At 31.6% G+C, this 7,243-nt stretch overlaps 2 long non-coding RNA genes across 5 annotated transcripts in view; one reads left to right on the top strand and one right to left on the bottom strand.

Annotated features, from left to right (window-relative positions):
• Nucleotides 1–2,346: 2,346 nt before the first annotated feature.
• LOC111088477 overlaps nt 2,347–7,243 on the bottom strand; it is a 10,764-nt gene continuing 5,867 nt past the window's right edge. For all 4 annotated transcript variants that reach the window (XR_002612987.1, XR_002612986.1, XR_002612989.1 and 1 more), the window contains exons 3-4: nt 7,012–7,107; nt 2,347–2,428 (exon numbers count right to left, since the gene is read on the bottom strand). This is a non-coding gene — a long non-coding RNA (uncharacterized LOC111088477). The remainder of the gene's footprint in view (nt 2,429–7,011; nt 7,108–7,243) is intronic.
• The window catches only part of LOC111088478, a 19,896-nt gene continuing 19,683 nt past the window's right edge, over nt 7,031–7,243 (top strand). The window contains exon 1 of the long non-coding RNA XR_002612990.1: nt 7,031–7,109. This is a non-coding gene — a long non-coding RNA (uncharacterized LOC111088478). The remainder of the gene's footprint in view (nt 7,110–7,243) is intronic.

The following is a 7,243-nucleotide window of genomic DNA, read 5'->3' as shown; positions in this document are numbered from 1 at the left end:
GGATATTAGATTCCTTGTGTTAACACTGGTCATGTAACACTAAAGGATATTAGATTCCTTGTGTTAACACTGGTCATGTAACACTAAAGGATATTAGATTCCTTGTGTTAACACTGGTCATGTAACACTAAAGGATATTAGATTCCTTGTGTTAACACTGGTCATGTAACACTAAAGGATATTAGATTCCTTGTGTTAACACTGGTCCCGTAACAATAAATATATTAGATTCCTGGTGTTAACACTGGTCACGTAGCACTAAAGGATATTAGATTCCTAGTGTTAACACTGGTCATGTAACACTAAAGGATATTGGATTCCTGGTGTTAACACTGGTCACGTAACACTAAAGGATATTAGTTTCCTAGTGTTAATACTGATCACGTAACACTCAAGGATATTAGTGAGAAATTATAAAACTTCAGCAGTTTTTAATAAGTTGGAACAAAAAAGTCAATAAAATCTGTACATCATGTTAAAAACAATATTCCGTGTTCTTGCTATAGTTACCTTAACAGTACTATCAGGAAGTGAGACATGGACCCTTATAAACAGATTAGACTAGAAAATAAAAGTCTTCAAAATAAGATACATCAGAAGACGTTCACATTCACTATAACATGTATAGAAGGAACCAGTCAGTTCAAAAGGAAATTATACAGAAAATCAGAACCTGTGATTTGTTTATAGAAACTGTGATAAAAAGTAAACTACAGTGGTTTGATAATGTGATGATAAAACCAGTCACCCTTGTAAATACCATCCTGTATGGGGTTGTGAAAACAAACTGTAAGAAAACAGAATAAAGTAAGATGTCAGTGATAGAATGTGTGTAAGGATGACAGAGAATCGGGAAACCTAAAGAGTTATAACAGCTGAATCAAGTGTGCCCCAAATATCATGGACCTGACTTTGTTTCCATCTAATTAATCTATCACAATACTGCTGCATGATGTCACATCCAGGATGAGCCACATTTCTATGAAACTAGTTCATTAATAAGTAATTTAATACTTATAAAGTAATTAAAACCTGACTACTTGTGTTCACCTGTACACCAGGAATATTCTATCAATACATACTAGTTGAGCTGGTATGGACCACAAGATATTAACCAGAACTTTTAACACATTCATTTCCCTACCACAGTAAAAGTAAATGTTCAAATAAAGATCCTGCTTTCTTGATAAATACAACTACCACAGTATTCTAATAACAACAAAATATAAACCTGGTATGTTTACATGCTACGTTAATCTTAGCTTGTCTGGTAGAGCAACCGTGAGGTGATTGTAAATACGACAAACTTCTGTGTCATGTTCACCTCTTCATGGTTCAGTATTGTTACTTAGTAAAAGAAGACATGTTAATTATTACCTTGTAAGATTTAGGACCTGTTTACATAACATATGCTGAAAACATTCAACTAAAGAAATTAAAGAAACAAATAAAAATAGATAGCACTATCAAGATGTGATATTCTCAAGTGAACTGATTTCCTCCAAGACAGAATAACAAGAAATATAATACAAACGAAACCTGAATTCTCTGACCCTGACTTAGTTTAAGAAAGAAAGAGACTGAACGCAATGAAACAATATATATTTGACAAACAAACACACTAAGGTATTATTTATATAGATGTAAGATATTACCTTTACTGGTAATAGCTCTCTATTAGACTTTAACTTGAAGTCACTGAATCTCATAAAACATAGCACTATACATGTGAAACAACAATGCTATGTTCTCCAAAGATACTTGTGTCACTCATGTGACTGTCATTGCCTCTGAAACATAAGTGAGACTCTAGCCTTGAGACATTACCTGACCTGTCAGTTGAAAAAGTCACTTGCTATTTTCACATACCATGTACAATTTTGTAGAAACCTCTCCCACAGGAAGAATGTTCTAGACTTACATGGTATTAGAGGATAGGCAGCACTAGTTGTTACCAAAGATGACTTATGTTGAACAGATATTTATGAGAAAATCACATCAGCAGTGACTTCTTATATTTGTTTATATGTTGATAAATATTTTCAGTTTGTATTGTTTAAAAGATCACTGTTAAGTGAAACACCTGTAGTGAGGGTTATTATGATAATAAATATTTGGAATGTAATGTTCTTTATGAGTATATTTCATAAACTACCATATTTATGTGTTGATCTTTTTGTTGTTTATCATGATTTCTAACATTTAAACCTTACATTTAAAAAAAAACGTTTTATAAAAAAAAATGTAGTTAAGGTTTAAAAATAACATCTGCACTAAAACTGATAGTTGTTTAAATAGCCACAGTTAACATTTTGTGTATAACAAAATAACTTAAAGGTGTATAACAAACAGTATAATATAAACTTACTGTGTACTGGTTATGATATTCCATCCATTACTGCCAAGAATTCTTGATTGTCTCCCAAGTCTGAAAAAAAAAAAATAGATTATTCATAAAGGACAAATTGTTTTACGTCTTTAGACAGGAAGAATTTGTTACTCTAATGTACACTATCTTAATGAAGATGTTACTGCTATGAGTATATAACTATACAGCTTACTTCAACTCCAACCACCTTATTAATCTGACTTAACATTACAACTACTGCCCATTTGAACATGTTCAAATTGTGAAACTAAACTCTCTCCTAAGACAACCTTGAATAATACTGACACAAACAGGCTCATTTTTAACTTTAGTCAAGCTAAAACTACATTAACTAAAGGCTTAAAACTACTGGTTATCTTCTCATAAATTTAATTTCACAACCTACATGTTTCAAGTCGATTGCTTACAAATCCTTTTCAATATTCCACAAAAATGACACCCAAACTTTAGAAAACTTTATTAGAAAAAAAATAAATAATGCTCTATCTTTCAATCACTATAACTCTCATAAAACCTCCTCTCCTCTCACTCATGATGAACTTGCTGCCTTAAAAGAGCTTGCTAACAATTATAACATTATAATTTTCAGATGACAAATGTAATGTCATAGTTATAGTAAAAAAATGTGACACCTTTAAATCCAGATTGGCTAAGTGTTACCATAAAACATGAAGAAAAGCAACAATTCATTTTAAAGGATTACGAAATGAGGATAAACACAAAACATTAGTTCGAATAAGTATATCTCAGGACCTATGTAACTGAAGCTACAAATAAACTGCCCTTTCTAGATGTTCAAGTTATCCAACAGAATAAACAGTTTACAACATCTGCATCGAGAGAAAACTTTTATTGGTCTATAAATTTCTTTTCACAGCTTTCTATCAGATTTGTTCAAATTCAATCTGGTAATTAACCAAATTAATAGGATACAACATCTTGAAAGAATAACATTATTTTGTTACAAATAAAATAGCACAGACTAAACAAATCACACAATGCTTTAAAGTTGCTTGTCCTTCTGTTTTTAGGAAAACAAATTATGAATATTATAAGTAACTTTTAACTACAGTTACTTTTCATGTCTTTCCAAATTATCAACTTCTTTAAAAGTCTATCTACTTCTCTACATTCATGGGTCGTTTACAAGTACACTTGTGATCACTCTAAAGCCACCTATACTGACAAAACTAAACATCAGCCAATTAAAAATATGTGGCTATAAATAACTAGGAGACTCAAGTAGAACCAGTCAACAACTTATATGTCCATGTACTCCCTCCTTTTTGCACACACTGTGAAATTAGTAACCACCCTTTATCTACTGGTAACTTCAAAACTCTTAACATCAGGATCATCAAACAACAAGGCTGTGATTAGATAGTCTGTGAATCACCACAGCCGAAATAATAACCTCAGTTCCTTTCAGCCCTCCTTATTTTGATATATTACATTTTACTATTTTCTTTCCCTTTGTGTGTGTTGCATAGATTTTTCCCTGTATTAAAACTTGTAATGTTTATTGTTATATATATATATATATATATTACATATGTATGTTGTATGTAAAAATTTTAAATCACTCATGAAATGTTTATATTCTAAATTGTCCAAAAAACTAAACATGTTTTCTTTTGCTATGTCACCCCTTTACTAGATTTCTAACCATTAGCATTGATCATATAACACTAAATGATATCAAGACTGGAGAAGAGAAAGTAGAAAAGATCAGTAGTTTGAAATATCTTGGCACAAAAAATCTGGACATAATATTTAAAAAAAAATTTCATCTTATTGCTGAAGTTACCTTAACAACACTGTGTAAAGATAAAACACGGATCCTTACAAACAAATTGGACAAGAAAGTAGAAGTGTTTGAAAAGAGATGCTTCAGAAGACGTGTGTACATTACCTATAACTATAAAAAAGTCATTTATAAAGGACAGTGTACAAAAAAATTAACACCCGTGATCCATTACTAGAAACTGTGAGAAGAAGGAAACTACAATGGTTTGGTCACGTGATGAGAAAACCAGGCACCCTTGTATATACAATCCTGCGTGGGGCTGTGGAAGGAAAAAGGCAAAAGAAGACAAAAAAAAATTGTATGACCAACAAAAAGGAACAAACTGAGTTATCAGTGATAGAATGTGTGTAAGGATGACAGTGAAAGTTATAACAGCTGAATCAAAGATGCCCCAACTATCGCAACAATCCTGGGCCTAACATGGTTTCCGTCTCATATCCTGACAGTGCTGCATGATGTCACATTCAGGATAAGCCACAGCAAGAATTCCTCTTTGAAGCCAGTTCATTTATAGGTAATTAGACTCTTAAAAGCACTGGAAAAAAAATATTTAAACCTGACTACTTGTGTTCATCTTTTTCTAGGTGAAAACCAAGCAATAATCCACACTTCTCTCAGCATATACAAGAAGAGCTCCTACAGACCACAAGATTTTGATCATAACTTTTAACACATACAATAAAAGTACTCTCTCAAATAAATATCCTGCTTTCTTGATAAACTCCCACAGTATTCCAATAACAACTTTTCTAAAAAATTCTTTAGTTTCTTTATTGCAATAACTTTTTCATATTAGTTTTGTTATCTTATATAGAAACAATTTTAATCCTTCATCAAAGTTTAGAAAAATTCCAATACTGTCCTCAACACTGTTGTTTACTTTTAGTAAAGGAAGACACAAAAGGTAAATTATTGCCTTGGATGATCGAGGCAATTCACACATAGCAGAAGTTGAAACCTTCAACAGAAAATGTCAAAGGAATAACTAAATATGGATTTTGCTATCAAAATGTGGTATTCTCAAGTGAACTGATTTTCTTCAAAACAGAATAACAGGAAATATAATACAAATTAAACCTGAATTCTCTGACCTGACTGAGTTTGAGAAAGAAAGAGATTAAGCACAATGAAATTATATATATTTAACTAACAAACACACTATGTTATTATTTTGGATGCAAGATATTCCTTTTACTGGAAATGGCTCTCTATTAGACCAAGTCAGTCATTGAATTTGATAAAACATAGCACTATGTATGAAAAAACAATGCTATGTTCTCCAAAGATACTTGTGTCACTCATGTGACTATCGTTCCCACTGAAACGTAAGAGAGGCTCTAGCCTCAAGACATTACCTGACCTGCCATTGGAAAAGGTCACTTGCTATTTTCACATACCACATAGAACCTTGTTAGAAACCTTTCTCAAAGGAAGCCAAAGATGATATCTTGGGTGAATGACACAGAACAATAGGCAGATAGAGTGAAAGAACTTTCTTGAACAATGTTCTATGTGAAAAATGCAAATATATGAATAAATGAAAATTTTGGAAAAGAAAAATTCTATATTAAAATAAGAGTAACAAACACATAGTATGCCTACATACCACACAATGTTACAAAAATTCCTAACAGAATCATAGAAGTACAACATAATTCATTACAGAAAGTTCTTGACCTACATGATATTAGTGGATAGGCAGCACTATTTGTTACAAAGGATGAATTAAGTTTAACAGATACTTATGACATAAGCAGTGACTTCTAATATTTGTTTAGATGTCAATGTTGATAAATATCCTCAGTTTACATTGTATAATGGTTTTTTAGAAGATCCTTGTGAAGTGAAATACCTGCAGCCCTCTGGTGGCATAAAACAATAGCATGGTTATTTAGTGTTTAATGTACATTTTTATGTGTAATTGTAAACATTTTAACATCAAAGTTGTACAACAGTTTTATGATGTTGGCTACAACAACCTTCATGTTGGTCTTTTAATCTTAATCAATATTGGAAATATTTCAAGTCTTATAATGGCCTGTCTTTTCCAAACCATAAACTTGTGACTTCTTGTAGAATTATCTTCAAAATATATAACAAAGGAATTAGAGGACTTTATCTTATTAATCACCCAGATAATCTTATAAGCTTCAATAATCACTTCTTACTCTTCTCAAAATCAAATAAAAGATCTTAGCCTATTCCTATAAAATCTGTCTTTCATCTTTGGAGTCATCCTAGTTGCCCTCCTCTGAACCCTTTCCAATAAGTCAATATTATTTTCTAGATAAGGACACCAAAACTGTACAAGTGAAACCTAACAGGTGATCTATATAGAAAGATAACTACTTCTTTTGACTTCTTCTAATCAGTACACCATCAGTATAATGTAAGTACACCATAAAATTACATCAGCTTTACTAGTAGTAACAGAGCACTGTATCAATGACTTGAGTGACTTATCGACTACTGTACCAAGATCCTTTTGTTCAGTTATGGTTCCCTATCAATATTATTTATGTAAATAAAAAACAAAGGCCCAACTTCTGGTCAGGTATTTATCTTATCTCCTGATTGCCAGTTCAGAAATTATTAACAACTAAGCTATACAGATTATTTGCTTACAGAAGTCTAACTTTATGTTGCTCCAAGTCATGGTTAAACAATGTTTATTGTTACCTGTGAGCAGGATGTTAAAAAAAGTTATTATTACACATTTACAAGCACACCACATTTATATAAACCAATCCCTGAAACTGTTTAACAATAGTATTAACACTGACTACTATTGTTGATAATTAAATATTTTTCTTACCTTTAACATAACAAGCAGTCAATGCTGGATGGCTGTCAGTATTCACATCAAATCATCTAGATCCATTGTGGTCTCTTCTCCAGTTCTTTTGGTATTCTGTACAAGTCAAAACAAGAACATGTCACTTGTCTGTTTGTGTACCAGAAGACACAACAATATTTAATTATGGTTAAATGTTTATTAACACACACATCTTGTTACAAAGACAATTAAAATATCATTGTTGATTCAC

This window comes from Limulus polyphemus, unplaced genomic scaffold (assembly GCF_000517525.1).
Source record: "Limulus polyphemus unplaced genomic scaffold, Limulus_polyphemus-2.1.2 Scaffold3843, whole genome shotgun sequence".
Taxonomy (NCBI): domain Eukaryota; kingdom Metazoa; phylum Arthropoda; class Merostomata; order Xiphosura; family Limulidae; genus Limulus; species Limulus polyphemus.
This window is presented reverse-complemented; position numbering and strand designations above follow the sequence as displayed.